This window comes from Salvelinus sp. IW2-2015, unplaced genomic scaffold (assembly GCF_002910315.2).
Source record: "Salvelinus sp. IW2-2015 unplaced genomic scaffold, ASM291031v2 Un_scaffold3310, whole genome shotgun sequence".
NCBI classification, from domain to species: Eukaryota; Metazoa; Chordata; class Actinopteri; order Salmoniformes; family Salmonidae; genus Salvelinus; species Salvelinus sp. IW2-2015.
In genome coordinates this window covers 48,113-61,243 of record NW_019944594.1, presented here as the reverse complement: position 1 = coordinate 61,243, position 13,131 = coordinate 48,113, and the positions used below count along the sequence as shown (strand labels likewise).

Sequence of the window (13,131 nt, the reverse complement as noted above, 5' to 3'; positions counted from 1 at the left end):
AGGCCTCTCTCTACCTCAAAACACATACGTCTTCTTGATGAACTGTGCTGGTGAAGGGCTAGATTTATTCATAAACATTCTTCATTATGCGGAGCAAATGTTAATTTACAGCCGCTGTAAAATTGCATATCAGGCACAGAGTTTGGGAGCTCATGCTAAATTGTATGTATTTGCATAAATTCCCATGAAACCCTTTGCTATCGCTGTAAAAAGAGGCAGGGTTATATCAGCAGTATAACACTGATCAAAGGTTTGGTTGTCTCCTTCCAAGTCATGGCTGTTTTTAGTGTGCAATCTGTTTGTGACAAGTGGAGGTCACCGAGAGCAGGTTTGTGTTTCAGACCCTGTTGTGACACACTCTGTTCAGCCCCCCCCCCCATAATGACACAACATACTCCCCCCCCCCCATAACAAATGTATTAATTTACACACACAAACACACAAACAAAGCCCCAGTCAAACAGAAGCCTGTTCAGACAGAGGTTGAGTGTGGTTCAACTGCAGGTCGCTGACTTCCAGGCAGGCACATTGTCATACTCTCAGCTCACTGTTTTTATGCAGAAATATGTTGACACAAGGCTAGCAGTCTGGGCTGCTGGTGTACTGAGTGGTGGTGGTGGTAGTGATTGTGGTGGAGGGAGGTGGGTGGGTGGGTGCAGCCAGCCAGGCAGGCAGGCAGGGGGCTGCTAGATTGAGTCACTCCCCTACGGCTCAGAGGGACAGCTTGGCTGGGGCTGAGACTGGGGCTGTGGAGGTGGATGAAGCCTGGGCCTGGGTACAGGCTGTCTGCGTGTCTGTGGCCAGGGGTAAACACAGAGTGGGCTCCATGCAGCACCACGGGGCGTGCTGGCATAAAGCGTTTAAAAGGCCCTCCCAGTGGGTCTGTTCTCCTATGCCATCTGTGTGATTTACATGGCCAGAGGGGAGGCTTGCAGAGTGTTCCTATGTGTGTGTGTTCACTCACTTCACTCACTCAGAAATACCAACTGAGAGTATGGTGGACCAGAGGTACTCTAGGGGGGAGGCAATATGGTGTGTGTGTACTCCGTGTTGTGTGTGTGTGTGTGTGTGTGTGTGTGTGTGTGTGTGTGTGTGTGTGTGTGTGTGTGTGTGTGTGTACGTGTGTGTATGTGTACGTGTGTGTGTACTCTGTGTGTGTGTGTGTACTCTGTGAACTCTTTGCTTTGCTATGTGTGTGTACTGTGTAGGAGTGTGGCGCTACCATGTGCAACAGATACAACTTGTCCACTGGAAGTTGTCAATCATTCAAGCCCCTGGTACTTTATGAAATTGAGTTACCTTCTCCTAACCTCAAGGCCAAAGTTAGCAGTGAATGAGAAATAATTTTGAGAAATACGAAGGCCGGCAAAAATCCCAAATGCTTTAAAAAAAAAAGCCTATTTCACAGTGGAATGATGGGGCTAATAATAAAATTAAGTATGTAACGCAATATCTATCCAATAACCCCAACTCTTCATTTTAAAACGCAGGACCCATCTTTCTCTGACGCTGTCATCATTATTCATAAATCTATTTCTATAGATTCTCATATCACAGAACCAGCAGAAACCATTAAACCACAATGGGTCGTCCATTATTGATGATGCGTTCAGAATCCACTCAGTTTATGATGTTGTATCAGCAACAGGTCAAGTTTTCAGGGGCTTGGTCAAAAGGCATGACTGACAATGAAAATGTCATTTAATATTATTTCAAATTAATTATTTCAGGTGACTATTTTATGTTTTATCATAAGACTAGCTACACTCAATTAGAATGGAAATGGATAAATCACATCAAAAATACACTGGGAATGGATCATTACTTTTTCCTAACATATTTGCGTCATGTTGAATAATATTGTCAAAGATGAACCAGCATTTACCTGGCAGTGGCTAGCACTCTTTTCCAAACCCCTTGATCTGAGGGCTCCAGCACTTTTCAATCAACTTATATAAGTATTATTGGATATCCTATATAAATACACTACTGTTTTTTAAACTGTAATAATCACACATGCAGTACTAACAGGCAGACAGACAGGTACAGACAGACAGGTACAGACAGACAGGTACAGACAGACAGACAGGTACAGACAGGTACAGACAGACAGACAGGTACAGACAGACAGACAGGTACAGACAGACGAGAGACAGACAGGTCTTACCATCTGATGAGGCGGGATGTGAGTTTGCAGAGGTTTGTTGATGAGCAGGAGTTCCTCTGCAGCCTGGTCTCTCCCTGGGGACTCAGCTCCCTGTAGCAGCACGCACACAGAGAGAGAGAGAGATCAGTTGACTGCCTTCAGATCAAAACTGTTGATTGACAACAACACTAGGTTATTGTTTTCGTCTCAGCAGTAAAGAAAATGCAGAAATCAATTACTGTAGGAAAGAGGTAAAACAGAGAGATGAGTAAGGGTGTTGAGACAGACAGACAAACAGACGGACAGGCGAACAGGCAGGCACGCACTGTGTTGAGCTAGGTTTCATCCACATCTGCCAAATTAATGGCTGAGGTCTGAGAGAACTAGTGCAGAGTCTTGTCCTGGGTAGAACAGTATGACTAGTCCTGTTGGACAGCTGTACAGTGTTGTTTAGGTAGTACAGTAGAACAGTATTACTAGTCCTGTTGGACAGCTGTAGCAGTGTTGTTTAGGTGTAGTACAGTAGAAACAGTTATTACTAGTCCTGTTGGACAGCTGTAACGTGTTGTGTTTAGGCTAGTACAGTAGAACAGTATTACTAGTCCTGTTGGACAGCTGTAGCAGTGTTGTTTAGGCTAGTACAGTAGAACAGTATTACTAGTCCTGTTGGACAGCTGTAGCAGTGTTGTTTAGGCTAGTACAGTAGAACAGTATTACTAGTCCTGTTGGACAGCTGTACAGTGTTGTTTAGGCTAGTACAGTGAGAACAGTATTACTAGTCCTGTTGGACAGCTGTACAGTGTTGTTTAGGCTAGTACAGTAGAACAGTATTACTAGTCCTGTTGGACAGCTGTACAGTGTTGTTTAGGCTAGTACAGTAGAACAGTATTACTAGTCCTGTTGGACAGCTGTAACAGTGTTGTTTAGGCTAGTACAGTAGAACAGTATTACTAGTCCTGTTGGACAGCTGTACAGTGTTGTTTAGGCTAGTACAGTAGAATAGTATTACTAGTCCTGTTGGACAGCTGTAGCAGTGTTGTTTAGGCTAGTACAGTAGAACAGTATTACTAGTCCTGTTGGACAGCTGTACAGTGTTGTTTTAGGCTAGTACAGTAGAACAGTATTACTAGTCCTGTTGGACAGCTGTAACAGTGTTGTTTAGGCTAGTACAGTAGAATAGTATTACTAGTCCTGTTGGACAGCTGTAGCAGTGTTGTTTAGGCTAGTACAGTAGAATAGTATTACTAGTCCTGTTGGACAGCTGTAGCAGTGTTGTTTAGGCTAGTACAGTAGAAAAGTATTACTAGTCCTGTTGGACAGCTGTAACAGTGTTGTTTAGGCTAGTACAGTAGAATAGTATTACTAGTCCTGTTGGACAGCTGTAGCAGTGTTGTTTAGGCTAGTACAGTAGAACAGTATTACTAGTCCTGTTGGACAGCTGTAGCAGTGTTGTTTAGGCTAGTACAGTAGAAAGTATTACTAGTCCGTGGACAGCTGTAGCAGTGTTGTTTAGGCTAGTACAGCTAGAAAGTATTACTAGTCCTGTTGGACAGCTGTAGCAGGTTGTTTAGGCTAGTACAGTAGAACAGTATTACTAGTCCTGTTGGACAGCTGTAGCAGTGTGTGTTTAGGCTAGTAAGTAGAACAGTATTACTAGTCCTGTTGGACAGCTGTAGCAGTGTTGTTAGGCTAGTACAGTAGAATAGTATTACTAGTCCTGTTGGACAGCTGTAACAGTGTTGTTTAGGCTAGTACAGTGAACATAGTATTACTAGTCCTGTTGGACAGCTGTAACAGTGTTGTTTAGGCTAGTACAGTAGAACATATTACTAGTCTGTTGGACAGCTGTAACAGTGTGTTTAGGCTAGTACAGTAGAACAGTATTACTAGTCCTGTTGGACAGCTGTAACAGTGTTGTTTAGGCTAGTACAGTAGAAAGTATTACTAGTCCTGTTGGACAAGCTGTAGCAGTGTTGTTTAGGCTAGTACAGTAGAAAGTATTACTAGTCCTGTTGGACAGCTGTAACAAGTGTTGTTTAGGCTAGTACAGCAGAAGTATTACTAGTCCTGTTGGACAGCTGTAACAGTGTTGTTTAGGCTAGTACAGTAGATAGTATACTAGTCCTGTTGTGACAGCTGTACAGTGTTGTTTAGGCTAGTACAGTAGAACAGTATTTACTAGTCCTGTTGGACAGCTGTAGCAGTGTTGTTTAGGCTAGTACAGTAGAAACAGTATTACTAGTCCTGTTGGACAGCTGTAGCAGTGTTGTTTAGGCTAGTACAGTAGAATAGTATTACTAGTCCTGTTGGACAGCTGTACAGTGGTTGTTTAGGCTAGTACAGTAGAATAGTATTACTAGTCTGTTGGACAGCTGTACAGTGTTGTTTAGGCTAGTACAGTAGAAAGTTTACTTAGTCCTGTTGACAGCTGTAACAGTGTTGTTTAGGCTAGTACAGTAGAATAGTATTACTAGTCCTGTTGGACAGCTGTAACAGTGTTGTTTAGGCTAGGTACAGTAGAATAGTATTACTAGTCCTGTTGGACAGCTGTACAGTGTTGTTTAGGCTAGTACAGTAGAAGTATTTACTAGTCCTGTTGGACAGCTGTAACAGTGTTGTTTAGGCTAGTACAGTAGAATAGTATTACTAGTCCTGTTGGACAGCTGTAGCAGTGTTGTTTAGGTAGTACAGTAGAAAGTATTACTAGTCCTGTTGGACAGCTGTAAGCAGTGTTGTTTAGGTAGTACAGTAGACAGTATACTAGTCCTGTTGGACAGCTGAGCAGTGTTGTTTAGGCTAGTACAGTAGAACAGTATTACTAGTCCTGGTTGGACAGCTGTAGCAGTGTTGTTTAGGCTAGTACAGTAGAACAGTATTACTAGTCCTGTAGCGAACAGTGTTGGCTGTAGGTAGCCAGCTAGACCGTATGACAGCTTGGTAGCAGTGGTTGTTTAGGGCTAGTACTAGAAAAATAGAATAGTTTACTAGTCCTGTTGAGCGCTAAGCTTTATCAGTGTTGTTTAGGCTAGTACAGCTAGAACATAGTATTACTAGTCCTGGTTGGACCAGCTGTACGCAGTGGTTGATTTAGCGCTAGCTACAGGAGAACAGTATTACTAGTCCTGTTGGGGAACAGTCTGTATCAGCAGTGGTTGTTGTAGCAGTTTAGCTAGACGTCACGAACAGTATTACTAGTCCGTGCTTGGACAGCTGTATAAGCAGTTGTTGTTTGAGGCTAGTACAGTGAAGAAAGTATTACTAGTCCTGTTGGACAGCTGTAACAGTGTTGTTTAGGCTAGGCTACAGATTAGAAATAGTTATTACTAGTGCCTGTGGAAGCTAGTAACAGTGCTTGTTTAGGCTAGTACAGTACGAACCTAGTATTACTAAGTCCTGTTGATCAGCCTGTAACAACGTGTTGTTAGGCTAGTACAGTTAGAACGATGATTACTGTCCTGTGGACAGCTGTAGCGAGTGTGTGTTTAGAGCGTTAAGCACAGATAGTAACAGTATTTACATACGGCCTGGTTGGAGCAGCTTGACGACAGTGTTGTTTAGCGCTATCAGCATGTAGGAACAGCTAATTACATAGTCCTGTTTGGCACAGCTGTCGAACAGTGTTGTTAGGCTAGGTACAGTAGTAGCAATCGATATTACTAGTCCTGTTGGACAGCTTAACAGTTCTTGTTAAGGCTAGTACCAGTAGAATAGTATTACTAGTCCTGTGGACAGGTGTAACAGTGCTTTGTTTTAGGCTAGTACACGTGCGCTAGACACTACGTATTACGTTAGTCCTGTTTGGCACAGCTGTAGCAGTGGTTGTTCTAGGTTAGTACAGGTAGCAACGCAGTATTACTAAGTCCTGTTGACACTTTCAGGCAGCGTGTTGGTTCTGAGGCATAGTAAAGTAGAACAGTATTACTAGTCCTGTTGGACAGCTGTAGCACCACTAGACTCACGCTAACATATTCAAATCTTCAAATCTCCTTTAAAACAAATGACTGGCCTTAACAGCAGTCATTAAAAGCACCTCCTGGGAGGTAGATTTCATTTCTATGACAAACTGGCTGTTCCCTTTGGTGGATGGAAATAGATGTAGAACAAATAAAAATAATACCAAACAAGTCCTTTTCAAACTTCTGTTTCCCCCCAGACCCATTCTGCTGGTTGGTTGGGTTAGACTGAAAGACACACTCTCCATCTGGTTCTCTTCTGGTTTCTCAACCCCCCCCCCGCTCCTCTCCCTCCTTTTCTCTCTCTCCCTCCTCTCCTTTCCCCTCTGTCCTCTCCCTCCTCTCCTCTTTCCTTCTGAGGGACTGCTGGCTTATTTTAAGCAGGTTTTTCGGTCAGCACAAAACTTTGGGAAGGAAGATTGGCTGTCTGCAGTTAATGTGATTATTATTCCATGCTATTTTTTCAGCTCTTCTTCTTTTGCTTAATTGTGAAGCATGTAGAACTTTCTCGATTAACTTCCTCATCCATTTAAAATATTAATTCTGAGTGAATCTGAGAGAGAGAGAGAGAGACAACTTTAAGACGACACTGGCCACATATTCTTCCTTCCTTATCATTATTACCTAAATGAATTTGGTTTGTGCAGAAGCCCTTTTAATGAGCTTTGCATTTTTTCATTCCAGTGAGAGAATTGATTTCCATTATGTTATTCCCCTCTCCTCTCGTCTCCTCTGCTCTCCCAATGTCCGGGCTGCATAAATATGTATACCAGGAAGTGGAGGAAGGCTCTGTAGAGGACAACTAAAGCTAATGAGGGCCAGTGGGAGACAATGAAGTGTCCCTCGGGTGGGGGACCTTGTGGATCCTTAGTGTCTAAAAGATGAACTTCAATGAGATATATTTGCTTCTTACTGCTCATCCTACTGGAAGTTGAGAAGAGGCAAATATATAAAATACAGTGCATTCAGAAAGCATTCAGAGCCCTTGACTTTTTCAAAATTTTGTTACGTTACAGCATTAAATAGTTGTTTTCCCCTCCTCAATCTACACAAAATGCCCCATAATGATGAAGCAAAAACTGGTTTTTATAAAATGTGTAAAAAAAAACAAAAAACGGAAATATCACATTTACATAAGTATTCAGACCTTTTACTCAGTACTTGTTGAAGCACCTCAAGTCTTCTTGGGTATGACGCTACAAGCTTGGCACAACTGTATTTGGGGAGTTTATCCCATTCTTCTGTGCAGATCCTCTCAAGCTCTGTTAGGTTAGGAAGGAGAGCGTCGCTGCACAGTTCTTTTTTTGGTCTCTCCAGAGATGTTCAATCAGGTTCAAGTCCGGGCTCTGGCTGGGCCACTCAAGGACATTCAGAGACACTGTGAAGCATGGTGATGAGGTGTGATGGTGTGGGGGTGCTTTGCTAGGACCAAAAGGCTCCTCAACAGCTTCTACCTCCAAGCCATAAGACTGCTGAACAACTCCTAAAATCGCCACTGGACAATTTACATTGATCCCCCCTCCCTTTTGTACACTCACTGTTTGCTTGTTACCTGGGCATAGTCATTTCGCCCCCACCTACATGTACAGATTACCTCAACTAGCCTGTAGCCCCGCACACTGACTCGGTACCGGTGCCCCCTGTATATAGCCTCGTTATTGTTATTCTTATTGTGTTACTTTTTATTTTAGTCTGCTTCGTAAAAATCTTCTTCTTGAACTGCACTGTTGGTTAAGGGCTTGTAAGTAAGCATTTCACGGTAAAGTCTACACTTGTTGTATTCGGCGCATGTGACAAATACAATTGGATTTGAAGTGCTGCATCAGATGACCTGGCCTCCACAATCACCTGACCTCAACCCAATCGAGATGGTTTGGGATGAGTTGGACCGCGAGTGAAGGAAAACAGCCAACAAGTGCTCAGCATATGTGGGAACTCCTTCAAGGACTGTTGGAAAAGCATTCCAGGTGAAGCTGGTTGAGAGAATGCCAAGAGTGTGCAAAGCTGTCATCAAGGCAAAGGGTGGCTACTTTGAAGAACCTAAAATATATTTAGATTTGTTTAAGACTTTTTTCATTACTACATGATTCCATATGTGTTATTTCATAGTTTTGATGTCTTCACAATTATTCTACAATGTAGAAAATAGTAAAAATAAAGAAAAACCCTTGAATGAGTAGGTGTGTTCAAACTTTTGACTGGTACTGTAAATTGTGACAGAGGGGGTTGGGTCAAAAGAGAACACCGGCGTGTTTCGATCGACGAGCTCCCTGAGCTCTTGCTTCTGGGCTGGGTCGAGGTCCTCATTGCTCGGGTCCACCACTGGTACCGTTGGCATCCTGGGTCTCGAACATAACACGGCAAGGCTGTCCTCTCATGCCACTTCTTCAACAGGGTCACGTGGTGAATCTGTTGGGGTTTCCGTCTCCCCGGCGGCCGTACGCGGTAATTGACAGGTCCCAGCTTCTCGCTCACCTCGTATGGCCCGTGCCATGTTGCCAGGAACTTACTTTCGGCCGTGGGGATTAAGACCAATACCCTGTCTCCCACCTGGAATTCTAGGGGCTGGGCTCTCCGATTGTAGACCTGGGCTTGGGCGCATTGGACCTTCTCCATATGTTCCCTCACGACTGGCCATATGGCTGTCATCCGCTCCCTCATCGTCTCCACATGCTCTACCACGCTGCGTAAGGGGGTCGGTTGGGCTTCCCACACCTCCTTGGCGAGGTCCAGTAGGCCTCTTGGCCTCCTCCCGTAGAGGAGTTCGAAAGGGGAAAACCCAGTGGAGGACTGGGGTACTTCTCGAATTGAGAACATTAGGTGGTGTAGTAGCTGGTCCCAGTTCTTCCCGTCCTGCTCGATGACCTTCCGCAGCATTTGTTTGAGCATTTTATTGAACCGCTCAACGAGCCCATCCGTCTGCGGGTGGAAGACGGAGGTCCGGATCTGCTTGATCTGCAGGAGAGTACACAAATCTTTCATTAGGCGGGATTAAAACTCAGTACCTTGGTCTCTCAGGATCTCGTTCGGGATGCCCACCCGGCTAAAGAGGTGGAACAGCTCCCGGGCGATTCCCTTGGATACCGCCCGTAGGGGAATGGCCTCAGGATACCGGGTGGCATAGTCCACTATTACCAGGATGTACCGGTGTCCTCGTGCTGTTTGTACCAGGGGTCCCACTATGTCCATGGCGATGCGTTCAAGGGGCACCCCGATGATCGGTAGGAGGACCAGTGGGTTTCGGAAGTGTGCCTTTGGGGCAGTCATTTGACACTCCGGGCAGCTGCGACAGTAATATTCCACGGCCCTCCTCATCCCGGGCCAGTGGAACTGGGCGGCGATCCGTTCCCGGGTCTTCTCCATTCCCAGGTGCACACCCAACAGGTGGGCCAGCTGAAGAACGGTTCCCACGTACCGTCGGGGCAGCAACAATACCTCTTGAAGTTCCCCCTGATACAAAAGGTTATTCTTGATTTGGAAATGGGGGTATCGCCAGTCACTCACCCCCGGAAGTAGCTGTCCATCCACCGCTATCACTTGAGCTGCGGCGGCTTTCAAGTTAGGATCCTCCCACGAATTGTCCCCTCAGTTGGCCCCAAGGGGGTGTCTCGACTGGCCCCTCGAAATCAAGGAGGGGGAGTCTGGGCTCTTCCTCCCGTGGTTCCCTAGGCGGGTCGGGTTCCGGCACCCACTCCAACTCCGGACGCGTAGATACAGGTTGATCAACCGTTTGCTTCCGGGCCGCACAGGCGATAGGTCGTCCTCGCTCTCGTCTTCGGTCGGCTCGTACCTTCTTCCTCAGCTTGTGCCCCCACAGGGCCGCGGACAGCGGACAATCTTGTCCCAGTAGGAGAGGTACCGGCAACTCTGTTATTGCACCCACCATCATCTGGCAGTTCCCTTGTGTCGTCACGATGTTGGCTCATACGGTTGGATACCGCTTTGTGTCCCCGTGAACACAGGAAATGGACATCTCCCTACCACGTTCAGTATCCTGGTTCAGCAGGCTCGTGGTTACGAGAGTAACCATATTTCCGGAGTCTAATAGAGCTTCCGTGTCATGTCCGTCAACCTTCACCGGGACCATGGGTGCAGTTGATTCGTGGTGTGACCCACCTCGCCTCCGGGGCTTGCTGATGGCATCGACTCCTCTCGAGCCGGGCAATTCCAGGCAGTGTGCCCCCAGGCGCCACACTCAAAACACCTTCTTTGGTCTCCATCTACATGGGGTCGTCGGTGGCGGGTTGGCCCTACCCCAGCCGTCTCTCCACGGGTTTGCGGTCTCTTGGCCCTGCCGACTGTCGGTTCGGGGTACACAGCAGTGGGTCTGTCCTTCCGACTCCTCGAACATGTCGCCGACTCGGCCCGGCTTCCACTCAGCAGGGCCTGAGTGTTCTGATGCATCTCCACTGCTTCCAGGAGGCCCTCCAAGGTCTGGGGCGCACATAGACTCGCTGCCCTCTTCATGTCGTGGGGTAGTGCCCGTAGGAAGCAATCCAGGACCACTTTGTCTAGGATGGAGAGGGTGGATACATCGGTTAGGAGCCACCCCCTGGTGACTCGCAGTAGGTCGCTCATCTGGGCTCGGGGGGATGCGTCGGCTACGAACCTCCAGTCGTGGAATAGTTGAGCCCGATGGGCCAGGCTGTACCTGTAGCGGCTGAGTATCTCGCCAGTAGACTGGCCCACTTCTGCCTTGGCCATCCTTCCCATAGTGCTGTCTGTTCAAATATACAGAGGTATATTTGAACCCTACATTAGTCATCTCATATGTATATACTGTACTCTATACCATCTACTGCACCTTGCCTATGCCGTTCTGTACCATCACTCATATTTTTATGTACATATTCTTCATCCCTTTACACTTGTGTGTATAAGGTAGTTGTTGTGAAATTGTTAGGTTAGATTACTCGTTGGTTATTACTGCATTGTCGGAACTAGAAGCACAAGCATTTCACTACACTCGCATTAACATCTGGTAACCATGTGTATGTGACAAATAACATTTGATTTGAGGTAGGTTTTGATGTCGTCATCTTCTGTTAGCTTGATTAAAAACTTGTTTGGATGTGATTCAGTAGACGCTCCTCCTTGTAGCTTCCTGATTTCCTCAATGAGGTGGACGTTTTGTAGCCACTGTTCCTCCAGCGTTCGTTCCTGAACCGCCTGTTGGGCTTGTTGGGCCCGGATGAACTGAGCTATCAACTCGTCCATGCTGATGCTGTGTAAACGTCAACCCTGATCTGACCACGTTATCAGAATGCCTGCATTCTCCACCACTTGTGGCAGACCAGGGGGTTGGGTCAAAACGTTTACACAGATCAGACACGGACAGAGTAGGATTAGCTCAGTTTCAAAGGTGTTTATTAAAATAAAAGTCCAAAAGAAAAGAATAGGTCTCCCCCAAGAGACCCTCTCCAGGATACCGTCTTCTGGGCTCCGGGTCTTGCTGTATCCTGTGGGGATCAAAACTGAACTTCCTCCTGTTACCTCTGGTACCGTCCCCAACTATACGGGAGTCCTTTCCTCCCCCAGTCTCTCCCTTGTGTGCTGCCCTTCTGGCAACTTTATGCGACTTGTACAGTTGGTGAGCAATCAGCCCTTGATTACTCACCAATCCCCAATCAGCCCCAATTAGTCCTGGCCGGAGAGCCCGTCAAGACCTGGCACGTCCAGCAGATGGAGCCATCGCCTCGTGATGTATTCTCCGTCTGTCACCAGGCCTTGACGAGTCTCCCCCTGGTGGCTGACCTGCTGTACGCCACAAATATAGCTACTTCCTCACTGTGAGTCACCTAGATGTGATAGGTGGACATTGAGTGCCCTACACACACTCAAGCCCTCCGCCAACGCACACACACACGCACATACACGTAGAATCAGGAATTCCCCAGGCCAGCTGTCTAGGCCCCTTACTTTTTCATTCTTTACTAATGACATGCCACTTGCAACATTATACACGTCAGCTACTACAGCGACTGAAATGATTGCAACACTTAACAAAGAGCTGCAGTTAGTTTCAGAATGGGTGGCAAGTAATAAGTTAATCCTAAATATTTCAAAAACTAAAAGCATTGTTTTTGGGACAAATCATTCACTAAACCTCAACTAAATCTTGTAATTAATAATGTGGAAATTGAGCAAGTTGAGGTGACTAATCTGCTTGGAGTAACCCTGGATTGTAAACTGTCATGGTCAAACATATTGATACAACAGTAGCTAAGATGGGGAGAAGTCTGTACATAATAAAGTGCTGCTCTGCCTTCTTAACATCACTGTCAACAAGGCAGGTCCTACAGGCCCTAGATTTGTCGCACCTAGACTACTGTTCAGTCGTGTAGGTCAGGTGCCACAAAGAGGGACTTAGGAAAATTACAATTGGCTCAGAACAGGGCAGCACGGCTGGCCCTTAAAAGTACATAGGGAGCTAACATTAATGATATGCATGTTGATCTCTCATGGCTCAAAGTGGAGGAGAGATCGACTTCATCACTACTTGTTTTTGTAAGAAGTGTTGACTAATGGGGATCCCTAACACACACACACACACACACACACACACACACACACACACCCACACACACACACACACTTCACCGGCCTGTTCAAAAATAGATTATGGATACAGGTAGGGTTGCACGATATGGGCCAAAAATCTAATTGCGATTTTCTTACCAAATATTGCGATTTGACACCAAAACCCTTGAGTGAACTGTTGGAATCATAGAAATAGAATGATTTATATTAAGACGCAAAGTGAAAAGCAGCATCCGTTCTTGTTAGAAACAATCTGTTGACTGCAATGACCTAACAGAGCAGCATGCAAACATAGAACGACTCTAACAGGAAGGAGAGGAGCTTGCAAACATAGAACGACTCTAACGGAAGGAGGAGGAGCTGTGCAAACATAGAACGACTAACAGGAAGGAGGAGGAGCTGTGCAAACATAGAACGACTAACAGGAAGGAGGAGGAGCTGTGCAAACATAGAACGACTCTAACAGGAAGAGGAGGAGCTGTGCAAACATAG

At 46.0% G+C, this 13,131-nt stretch overlaps 1 long non-coding RNA gene across 1 annotated transcript in view; it reads right to left on the bottom strand.

Moving 5' to 3' along the window:
- Positions 1-2,194: 2,194 nt before the first annotated feature.
- The window catches only part of LOC112075639 (uncharacterized), a 47,799-nt gene continuing 36,862 nt past the window's right edge, over positions 2,195-13,131 (bottom strand). Inside the window, exon 7 of the long non-coding RNA XR_011477446.1 lies at positions 2,195-2,257. This is a non-coding gene — a long non-coding RNA (uncharacterized lncRNA). The remainder of the gene's footprint in view (positions 2,258-13,131) is intronic.